The sequence below is a fragment of the Mustela nivalis genome, assembly GCF_964662115.1.
Source record: "Mustela nivalis genome assembly, chromosome: 7".
Lineage (NCBI taxonomy): Eukaryota > Metazoa > Chordata > Mammalia > Carnivora > Mustelidae > Mustela > Mustela nivalis.
In genome coordinates this window covers 106,601,156-106,613,543 of record NC_139026.1, presented here as the reverse complement: position 1 = coordinate 106,613,543, position 12,388 = coordinate 106,601,156, and the positions used below count along the sequence as shown (strand labels likewise).

Below are 12,388 nucleotides of genomic sequence, written 5' to 3'. Positions count from 1 at the left end.
GAAACTGTGTCACACACTATTATACTTCCCATCTGTTCTTCTGAAGGCCCATCTAGTTCTCCTAAAACTCATTTATTCTCCCCTAAGAGACCTACATCCAATCCTCTTTCCTTATTAAGATGGTATGTAAGCCTGAATTTTAAGCCATCTCTGGGAGTTATTCATTTTTCCCTAAGTATCTCCCCTTTATACATGAGGTATACCTGTTAATAAGCTTCTGTTTGTTTCCTCTTGTTATCAGTCTTTCATTACAGGGGGTCTCAGCCAAAAATTCAGAAGGTGGAGGGAGAACTGTTTTTCCTGTCCTATATGAAGCTTCTTTGTGTTCTGTTTAACTTCCTTCCCAGTAGTCAACTATTTTATAGATATCAGATTTGAAGAGGTATTCAGAAGCTAGAGCATTAATCATTTCCCCATCTATTGCTGTTTAGAGAGATGATCTCTCCTGTCCTTCAAGAACTCTATGAAAGGAAAATGGACTTTTGTTAAGTACATGTAGCATTTACATGATATGTAAATGTATCATTCTTTTATCATCATCAAAAGGAAAATATCCATGAACATGCATCTTGATTTCCTTGTCAGAATCTTCTTTTTCTTTCTTGCTTTTCTCTCTTAATTTCCATATTGTGCTGTCAGGGCTCCTCAATTCCCATCTGAAGTTCTTTGAGATGAAAATGCCTTTATTCTAATTTACCTTTCTTCTGCTACAGCTGAATGCAACAGTACCTTGTTGGAACTACATCTTTTCCTGGTATTAGAATAACATGAGGACCTTCACATAAAGCAAATCCCATTCTGCTGACATGGGAAAGAAGAGTCTTGGTTGTGTTTTGGTCAAAATCCTCCACTGAGGCACAGAGTGAACTCAAGACTTTCCAACTTGCAGGCCATGGATGGGAACCCTGGGTTATAAGGTTCTTCCTAAAAGGTATAACACCAAATTTGGCTAGAGGGGAATATATGGATGAAATGATCTTTTAATAAGCCTTCCAGCCTGGATATATTTTCTACTAATGCATTGTTAGAGATTAATATAGGGGTTAAGTCATATATCCCAGTAGGTCTGGGTTCCTAAGATTCAAAACTTCAGTGCATTCCTGGATGTTGACTGCAGCTCTCTATTCTTGCCCAATAGTATAATCACTTGACAGATCAAGCTTTAAGTGAGAAGAATTGTTGGGCAATACAAGTAGGATCAAAAATATTTCTTAAAGTTGAAAAGGTAGATCAATACCAATAAGATTAAATTGAGCAGGGACACTCCCTCCCATCCTCCAGAGTGCCAGTCCCTTTCCCAGTGGAAGGACTTTTAAGAATTTATTACATAGGGTTTAAGCCCAGCATTGCCCTTAATATATGGCAAAACACACACACACACACACACACACACACACTTTCCTATGTCATTAAATGCACTTCAGAAAGATCATTTTCATAGACATGATGTTCTATCTTATATATATGCTGTAATATATTTAACATTCTCCCATTTTTGCCTAGGTATGTTGTTTCCAATTATTTAATCTTATAGATAATGTTACAATGATCACCCTTTCATATTAAAAATAATTTAATGGGGACAAATGTCAAGTCATTTATTTAGGCTCAAAGGCAATCACAAAATTATAGTCTCTAGATTTGTCTGGTTTCCTGGCAATTTCTAAATGGAGGGAGAAAGATCTAGGAAGTTTTGGTTGCTCACAAGTACAATATTTCCTAACAGAGTAACCAGTATGTTGTTCAGTATGGCAAACACTGGCATCCTATTCAGACTGGGGAGGCTTTTGTCCCACTGTACTCTGTGCTAGGTATGTTAGAGCTGAAATACTATGTCTGTTCCAGATACCACCCTTCATAAACAATGTGGACCAACATTTAGAGGAGATCAGTAAAATCTGGTATTACCAGAGGAGTAATGGCTGAAAGAAGTGAGAGGGTTTCCCTGAGGAACAGATCAGATCTAAGGTTATGAGATCACAGATTTCAAATACAGGAAAGAACATTCTAGAAAAAAAGAATTTAGAGTTACTTCCATGCCTGAAAGCTATAGGAGGAAGATTTCAGAAGATATGGCCTAGAGAACTTTAAAAAAATAATAAAATAAAAGGAAACCTAGTGACACCCTATGGATTGCCAGATTGCTTCCCCACTCCCCTTGCTGAGGACCATGAGGTTGGAAGAGCAGGATAAAATTAGAGAGGGTCCAGGTATCAAACAGCCAGGTCCTCCTCTGTACACTCTGGGATGTTGGCATTCTCCAAGGTTTGGTCCTTGCCTCTCATACTTACCTTAGGCAACCTCATCTGTCTCCAAGGCTTTAACACCCACTTATCCAAACACAACTCTCTAGTCTACATCTCCAGCCCTTCCCTTTGTCTTGAGCTCTCTTACTATCTGGAGAAGAGTCTTTTAAATTGTGATGAATCAAGATCAAGATGTATCTTCCTGTCTTCCTTAGTCAGGATGCTTGGTTACAAGTGTCAGAAACTCAAAGGTAACTATCTTGGGCAAAATGAGTAATTTATTTGGGTTATGTTAGCCAAACTGCCTGTCAGACAGGGAGAAATTAAATTAGCTTCAGGAATGCCTGGAATCAGGGACTGAGAGGCCACCAGAACTCACTTTCCTTCTGTCCCTCATACCTATTTCTCCCCATGTGTTAATTTCCATTTTTCTCTACTGAAGACTAATTCTTCCATATATGAGACATGACCACTGGAATCTCTAGATTTGCAACTTCACAGATCCATCATCAGAAAAGAAAGTTTCTTTTCCTTCATGCCAATTCAAAATTCAGAATTACTAAGAAAGGTCTCTGGGTCATATACCCATGTTGACCAAACACTCAGATAGGGAGAAGAGAAGGGGACAGTATAATTGGACCAGCTTGTATCTGGCATGCACCCCCTAAAACAATCATTATATCTAAGGAAATGCGGTCATAAAAAAAGAAAAGAAAAGAAAAGAAAAAAGGAGAGAAAAGGCAGCTCTCATTTAGGTTCATGAATTCACATGGGGCATGGGAAAACAGGTATGTCTGCTATTCTCAGGAAATGGGCACAGTGTAGGGTAGATAAAACATTAATGACCACTGAACTCTCCAGCAATGCTCTATCTCCCATATTCTTTATCCCTATCAATGACATCTCAACTCCTCCAGTCCTGCAACCTGTGCCTCAACTTCTTAAAAACTTTGGTCAAGGGGCACCTGGGTGGCTCAGTGGGTTAAAGCCTCTGCCTTCAGCTCAGGTCATGATCTCAGGGTCCTGGGATCGAGCCCCACATGGTGCTCTCTGCTCAGCAGGGAGTCTGCTTCCCTTCCTCTCTGCCTGCCTCTCTGCCTACTTGTGATCTCTCTCTCTCTCTCAAATAAATAAATAAATAAATAATCAAAAAAACAAAAACAAAAAAACTTTGGTCAATTCCTCAAACAAAATCCACACTCCTTAGCTTGGAATGCAAATCCCTTCCCAGTCTGACTCTGACCTAACTTTTCAGCCTTATCTCCTTTAATTCTGCTCCACTTCCACTCTGTCTTCCCAACACAACCATACCGCGCTGCCACACTTGCTTACTCTTGCTCAGGCCAAAGACGCCATCCCAGCTCTGTTTGTCTGTCCACACTCATCTCTTTGCCTGTATTTTTTGTACTTTCTCATTTTTCTCATCTTCAGGATTTACGTATAACATCACCTTGCCTTTTTCTACCCTCCAGGCACATCTTGTATTTCCCATGACACAGTAATTCGTATTTCTGATAAGCACTTATTACATGTAATTATCATTTCTTTGATTATGTATTTGTCTCCTCACCAGGCCAAGAACTCTTGGAAGGCAAGGGACTATACATTGTTTGTCTTTGAAGTCAGTCTTAGCAAAGGGCCTGGTATGTGAATGACTGTCTGGTACATAGCAGATGGTCACTAAATGTAGAATGACTAAAGCAACAATTAACATTTTCTAACTTATAGAATTCATTTGGTAGTTTTAATGACTGAAACCACATATTACCAAAACTAAGGGTTATGTTTTTCTTTAGGAAATAAAGGTAATTAAAAGATAATGACTGGGTTCATTTGGTTTCATTATTTCCACCCAAAATACTTCATTCAAATTTGCCAAATGCTATTGTAATGCCCACCACCCAGTCAAACACTAGTGTACGTCATATTTTTGAAGGTTTTTCACTGTTCTGTTAGTCCAAACTGCAAATGAATTTTCTCTTCCCTGGGTTCCAGAAGGTACACTGTTACCACTGGCAGGTGAATGAATATTGTACCTGTGGAGGTGGCTACATGCTTAACAATTCACATACCTATTGGTTAGTCATGAGTTTTCCCTTAGATGAACAGATTTCGACAGCAAAGATCCCAAACAGTTGTGAGGTTTGTAACAAGTGAATTGCATTACTAAAACAGAGCCTTTATTTTTGAGTGATATGATTTTGTCTAGGTCCTCAGAGTTTAGTCAAGATCATTCTCATCCTATCCCTCTGCAATTTGCTTTCCCACATGGGAGGTAAGGGCATGAAGTACAGCTAGCTGCCTCCTATAAACCCATCACATTCTCTGCTGTTAGTGACGATTTACCACCTACAGCTCTGTCAGTTACAACTTATGCTGCATTGCCCCAGACACCCGAGGGCATCCCTCAAAATCCAGATTACCTATGAGCCTGTTTCCTGCCTGCGGATGTCATCTAAGCTGTGTGGCAGCATGGGGAATACCTGAGAAGTATCAAGCTAGATCTCATGGCCCCCTGTGGTATCATTCCTCTTACTAGAATAACCTGGACTCTCCAAGGTCATCTTGGCAAGAGGGTCAACTTGCCATAAAACACCTCTGGCTATACTAAAAGTGCCCTCAATCTTTGCTACTTTACCCTTTATTTTAGTATATTTTTCTTATTATTTAGTTTTCTGTCTACCCTCCATTTTATGGTCCAATTCTGACTCTAAGCTGGAGAACTGTGAACATAAATTCAAGAACTGATCTTACTTATATTGTTGGCAGCTTTGAGAGTCAGAGCGGTGTACTGCAGAAGACAAGAGCTAGGAGGGGGCTTCAGACCACCTCCTCATTTTACAGATGGGGGGACTGAGACCCCAGAGGAGGAAGTGACTTGCCAAGTTGGTGGAAGAGCCAAGACTGGATTCAGGTTAATGCAACTAATCATAAAGCCAACAAATACACATGCGGACATTCAAGGTATGGATGCAGGTGCTGCTGGAAGAAAAGATGAATTACAACCTGGCCTGGGCACCTGACAGTCAATGATGGCAGGTGACTTAACTGCAGTCTGTGATAATCTGGGTGAAGCCAAAGTGTCAGAAGTGATTGTTGCTATTGTTGACTGGAAGAATGTAGAAAGGATTCTCAACGAGAGGGTCTCAGGCTGGAAGGGACACCCAAAATTCACCTATCCTTACCCCAACTCTGCTTTGTTCCCAGTCCACTAGGGCTGTCTAGAATGCACAAGATATGAATCTGTGCTAGAAGCCAAGGGATGGATGGACAATAAGGAATCTAAATCATAGATATATGCTGGGGCACCTGGGTGACTCAGTTGGTTAAGTGTCTGACTCTTCATTTTGGCTCAGGTCATGATCTCAGGGATGCCATGCTGGGCCCCGCATCAGGCTCTGCACTCAATGTGGAGTCCGCTTGAGATTCTCTCTTTCTCCTCCCTCTGCCTCTCACCCTGCTGGCACACTCTTTCTCATAAATAAATATTAAAAAATAAATCACAGGTATATTCTTATTTATGTTCCTTATTATGTTGCCTTGGTTTTTCTTCCCAGCATTCCATGTTTCTTATGCTTTCCGAGAAGTAAAGGACTAGGTTGGACTACAGCGCTCTGGCGTAACTTCTCTCAGACCTTCTGGCCCCTTCCACCATTGCCTTAGAGAAATCCTCCTCTTGGAACTACTCAACAGGTAATAAAATGATATCTCAGTGTTAAGCAACTAGCCTGTGTCAGTGCTAAGTGCTTTTTATACTCACACGGTTTCAAGCTAATTCTTACAACACCGTTAAAAGATGAGGAAACAGCAGTTCGGAGGAGTCTTGCAACTCTCCAATGCCACATGGCTTGAAGTGACAGAGGTGGGTCTCTAACATACAACAGTCTGACTGTAAAACCTGCTTTTCACGATAGCACATTGTTTTTCAAACACAATATGCTAAACACATGACACATATATTTTCAAAATGTTCATCTGAAAAGACACCTACTTTTTAAATGAAGGCTATCAGTGCTAAGATCAGGCAAATATAGCCACACCACACCGAAGTTATGCCAAAGGATCACTGGGCCGGTAATCACAGTGCCTGTGACTGGGATCTAAGCCGGTTCTGGTGCTGAAACCTGACCTCAGGGAGTCCGTTTGTTTTGCCTACCACAGCGGTAAATTATCTGAACCCCCCCCCCCCGACCCAGGTTCTTAGGAATGGTATGAAATTATATCTTTAAAGAAATGGTAGTGTACCAAGTTCAGCTCTTCAGAATTTGAGAGAAAGTATTCAAAACCGTGTGTTGGTATGTCATAGATTCCAATTTAAAGCCAAGTTTATGGCCTCTCTTTTCTGGCACACATTTTATAAAAAGCAAAGAAGAAACATATTGTTTTCTGAGGTATTAACTTCACAATTGTAAGAAACTGAGTCTCTTGTCTCTGTCAAAGAGGCTGGTGAGACTTTGAAGCTCTATAACTTGCGAATGATATACAGCACACCTGGAGATGGTACCACAGGTATATGGAAAGCTGCAGGGTGAGGTGAGAGAGAAGTTAGAGAACTGGAGATTATATTATATTATATTATATTATATTATATTATATTATATTATTTTAATTTTATGTCTGAAGAGGTAAGTTTTGAAGAGTAACTGTCTTTGTGTTTATGGACTCAGAAAGTACCCAATAATTATTTGCTTGACTAAATAACTTTTCAGAAGAGAAAAGGAGAGAAAATAAGATGAAATGATATCACGCGAATGAATGGTTGTACAGAAGAACTTTCAAACAGTCAAGACACTAAAACATTGGAAAAGGTCACTATTGGGAGGGGGCCCCCCATTTCCTCAGCAGTTATTACCTACGGTACAAATGCATGCCCCGGTGGCCTTGAGTGGGGGCTGTCCCACCTACTGGCAGAGGGAGAAAGGAGACAGATGGTTTCTGGAGAGTCCCTTTATCCTGCTCTCCAAAGTGCAGAGATGGGTAGGAACATCCAGATAGCACTGCCAGTTCTGAAGGCAGGTGCTGCCACCTAGTGTTTGCTGCTCTCACCCTCAGTGGCACCCACCTGCCTAGGAAGCCCCAGTGACGTAGTCTCTGTACCCCAGCCACACAGACCTAAACAGCAAAGCCGTTCAGAAAACACAATCACATTAAATTATTTGTTGACGGAGACTATTCTTTTGAGGAAACTATGAGTCCCTAGTACAGCACTGAGATGTAAGAATCCAGCTTTCACTTGCACTTCTCCTGTGGTGACTACATGGGGGGCTACAGGTTACACACAGAAAACCTGTTGTGTATGACTTCAATATTAGTTTGACGTGGGTCCAAGTGATGGAAGGTTACCTTCCAAGTGGGAGGGGATTGCAGATCTGGGGAAGATTTTCTAACTTTTGGCATTAAACTAACATTGTCTCAACGGGAGTGCATGCTTAGTGTGACTGAGTGTATCCAGACATAGGCTGTAGTACAACTTTATGGGAAAGGTAAAAAAGGCATTTATGCCATCAAAACCATCAAAATGACTGACTAGGGGTGCCTGGGTGGCTCAGTGGGTTAAGCCTCTGCCTTTGGCTCAGTTCATGATCTCAGGGTCCTGGGATTGAGCCCCGCATCCAGCTCTCTGCTCAGCAAGGAGCTTGCTCTCTGCCTGCTTGTATTCTCTCTATCTCTCTGTCATATAAATAAATAAAATCTTTTTAAAAAATGAATGACTAAAGCAGACAGTCTTTAAACCTCCTCTCATGCTAGACTCGGTGCTCCTTGAAAGTAGGGCTTTGACCATTGTGCCCTTTGCTAAGCATGGGGCCTGCTGAATAGCATGGATAGACTCTCAGTGAGTGTGTTGATGAATGAATGAATATATTCACTTAGAATTTCCCCAAAGAAAGGAAACTGGCCCAGATAAAAGAGTTATTTAACAAGTTGAGAAGGACAAGAAGATCAGCCCCTGACATTCAGAAACTGGCCTGGCACTCAGGCTATGTCATGTTATTCTCCTATAGAACCTAAACTATCTCAAAGAATTTGAACCTCAGACAAGGTTATTAGAGACTATGATAAAATGAGACAAAGCAAGGCCACTTCATAATTTTGTCTAAGCACACACAAAAATAAGGTCACTGTCCACCTGCAGAATACCAAACGTTACCTTTCAGCCAAAATGAAAGATTGCTACTGCTTTACAAATTACAGCTCAACCCCTACCTCGTCTTCCCAGCCAGACAGATAAGATTTACTGAGATACCCAATCAAAGACTCACCTTGCTGCCTGAAAGCATCCATCCAAGGGCAAAAGGCTACTTCCTTAGATGCTATACCAAATCACCCAAAGCCCAAATCCTATGATAAGCTCTTTCTAAGATTCGCTTACTGGGACACTCCACGGTTCCCTATGGTCTGTGTTCTCCCTCAACTTCTTAACTACAGGACTGCTTCTGGTCTTTGGCTGAAGGCCACTGGCCAAGTAAATGCTAAGGGAAAAAAAAAAAGTATGCCCCCACTCCAAGTGCAGCGTGAATCCCATAAGAATCCCAGATCCGTGAGGGTTGAGTTAGCTACAAAACACTTCTGAAAACAGGAAGGATCTTATAGATCAATACCCACTAACATTGACTGAAGCTTACTATCTGCCAGGCAATGAATGCACTCTACAGGAGTGATTTCATTGCATGAAGTAGGCATTATTATCCCCACTTATGGATGAGGAAACTGAATCACAGAGAGGCTGAGAAACCTCTCCAAGGCCGGCTAGCTGGTGTGTGGTGGATTCAGGTTCAACTTCGTCACCGGACTCCAGGGCCCATGCTTCAGATAGATAGGACTTTGAAGGAAGAAGAGAGGTAGGCAAGTATGTGTTCTGGGGGAAGGAGCAAGGCATGAGCAAAGGCACAGGGGCAAGAATACACAAGTTTACCTAACAAGCATCTTGATTCTCCTTGTAAGTTGCATAAAGACCTCCACAATCTCTGCTCCTCTCTCCATACCCCTTAGCACTGGTTCTAGTTTCCTTAAAGCTGACTCCCAGGGCCAGACGCAGGGTTGGAGGCAACACATTATGGTTCTTAAAGAAGCTTGGATTCTTTCACCTTAATTTTAATGATAAAAATGCTACAATCTGCCTCCTCTCCACCCCCTTGTTCCTCTCATCTTCTGAAAGCTTGATGTGACACCGTTGGGTATGGCCGAGGGTCTAAAATCAGTCCTTCATCTAATAAACACCCACTTACCTTTCATTTCATGGGGCGGCTTAGGATAGCTTAGGTCCCATTGTCACAGGCTATCACAGTGGCCTGAACTCCTCCTTTGGGAAAGCATATTGTTCTTGTTACAGTTCAGTACACGTCCTCCCTTCCTCCCTGCTAGACTTAGATTTTCATGAGAGCAGAGGCCAGGCTTGACTTGTTCACTTCCTGGCATGCCCCAGGACCTCCAAGTGCTGAACTTGAAAGGTCAGGGGGACGGAATGGCAGGAGAGGTTCAGGGAGAAGCAGGGCAATTCCCTACCTTTCCTATTCCAAACTCTTGCTTCCTAAAGCATCACGATCCCTGCTACTGTACTTTCTTGACCCCAACTCAAAACCATCCTCAGTCAGGTCAGATGTTGCCTAGAGAAATCCATCCATGCTCTGTCAGGTCTTTTAAGTTTCACAGGAGTCTTTCATAAACCTCACCTTCTGAAAAAGTGAACCTTCTCCTCTGCTGATTTATCCAAGGTTACGCTGAGTCAGGCATCAAAGCTAGAAATATAACTCAGATCAGCAATTCCCAAGATGGTGCTTGATCTCCTTCTTAAAGGAATAAAGAGGAGGAACTGGGCTTGAACATTGAATTCTCTAAGAATGTTAATCAAATGTGAGCTTATAATGCCTGCGGCTTCCACATGTTAGCCAGAAAACATTAAAGCGTAATGAGTCCTTCAGGAAGAGGGATTTTTTTTTTTTTTTTTTTTTTTTAAGGAACAAGAAAATCCAAGAAGTACAATCTGGATTTACAATTAATATTGCAAAAAATGATTTGGGTTAAATCCTGGATTGTGATTATCCTAAACTGGTTTATCATAGTGAGGTTAGCATAAGCCTGAGTCAGAATCAGCTTACTGTATAACCTCTTGGTCGAGGGTACAGCAAAGCTAAAAAGCTGCAGGAAAACAAATGTCCTTGGCATTACCCTGTGTTCCAAACTCATGAGAAGCCACTTAAAACCAATGTTAAATTCTTAGCGACATCGCCACACAGTGAGAAAGTTCAAATGAAAGCCAAGTTCTCAGCCTGCAGTGTTGAAGAATGAAAGCCAAGCAATTAGAGCTGAGAAAATGATTACATAATCTTACAGCCGGCAACTTAACTCCGCAATAGCAAGGAATTTACTGTCTTGGTGTTAAGAATAACCAAGACATCTTTTTACCTGTGATGGGTCAGGCGTAGCTCAGTACAGGAAGGGAGCAGGGAAAGAGAGAGAACGCAGAGGTTCACCTCCCTCCAGCCTGCAGTCTCTGGAACGTGAGAAGTGAACCACCTCTGCAAAAAAGTGAAGCTTTCATGGATGAATTTAGAACATCTTTCCTGGATATGTAGGGCTCACGTCTCCTGTATATATTACTCACAAAAACCAGGCAGCCCCTGATAATTGTGTATTTCCCATTTCTTTGAAATGTTCCTTTCTTCCGTCAGTGTTGCCCCAAATGAGATGACAAAATTATTCATAGGAAATGAGGCAGGGCAGCTTGATTTCACCAAACCCTTTCCTGCATATAGTGCAAAGGGGTAAAAATAAGTCAACTCCTTGTGCTAAAGTTTCTAATAAAAACCAATATTTGACAAGGCTTTGTTTTTCCTTTCCTTGCTATTTTCCATTACCTTTTATTTTTCCTTTTTTTTTTAAACAAGTACAGAATGTGTAATTTCATCTAGAAATAGACTTCATTTTAAACAAAATACAATGTTTATTTAAAACAGAACATCCTTCCCCAAGGAAAATGGACAATGTGGGGCTACAACACAACTATGTCTGCTGTTAGACTGTTTCCACTTCTATTCCTTGGCGACCTGGTGAGCAGCCTCAAATCTGGGATGGCCTAGGGACAGAACTTGTAAAGATGTCACATTTCTATACCATCAGAACTGCATTTCAACACACTGAGCCTTACCAACAGGCCAACATTTATACAGACTGGGACATTATTTACTGAATAAAAAACCTGATTTGTTTCCAAAGGTAAGCCTTAAAATAATTAGATTCAATTAGCTAACATATAGTACATAATTAGTTTCAGGTGTAGTGTTCAGTAATGTATCAGTTGCTTATAACAGCCAGTGCTCATCCCATCATATGCCTTCCTTAATGCCCATCACCCAGTTACCCCATTCCCCCACCCACCACCCCTCCAACAACCCTCAGTTTGTTTCCTATAATTAAGAGTCTCTGATGGTTTTTCTCCCTCTCTGACAACTTCCCTTTCAGGTTTCCCTCCCTTCCCCTATGATCCTCTGCATTGTTTCCTCTAATTCCACTTACGAGTGAAACCAATAATTGTCTTTCTCTGACTCACTTATTTCACTTAGCATAATATCCTCCAGTTCCATCCATATGATGGAACTATCCATATGGAACTATCCATATGATGGAACTAGTAAGTATTGATGTAAACTAGTAAGTATTGATGAAACTATTAAGTATGGATGTAAATAGTAAGTATTCATCTTTTCTGATGGCCGATTAATATTCCATTGTATATATGAACCACATCTTCTTTATCCATTCATCTGTCAATGGACATCTTAGTTTTTTCCACAGTCTGGCTATTGTGGACATTGCTGCTATAAACACTGGAATGCAGGTGCCCCTTTGGATCACTACATTTGTATCTTTAGGATAAATACCTAGTAGTGCAATTGCTGGGTTGTAGGGTAGCTCTATTTTTAACATATTGAGGAACCTCCATACTGTTTCCCAGAGTGGCTACACCAGCTTGCATTTCCACCAACAGCTTAAGAGGGTTCCCCTTTCTCCACATCCTTGTGAATACTTGTTTCCTGACTTGTTAATTTTAATCAGACTGGTGTGAAGTGATATCTCATTGGGGTTTTGATTTGTATTTCCCTGATGCTGAGTGATGTGGGACATTTTTTCATGTGTCTGTTGGC

The 12,388-nt window shown here is 41.2% G+C and overlaps 1 protein-coding gene across 2 annotated transcripts in view; it reads right to left on the bottom strand.

Moving 5' to 3' along the window:
- Positions 1-12,388, bottom strand: part of CRACR2A (calcium release activated channel regulator 2A) — a 204,635-nt gene that overhangs the window by 183,307 nt on the left and 8,940 nt on the right. For both annotated transcript variants that reach the window (XM_082737960.1, XM_082737962.1), the window contains exon 3: positions 10,650-10,762. The gene's annotated coding sequence lies outside the window, so the exon portion shown is untranslated. The remainder of the gene's footprint in view (positions 1-10,649; positions 10,763-12,388) is intronic.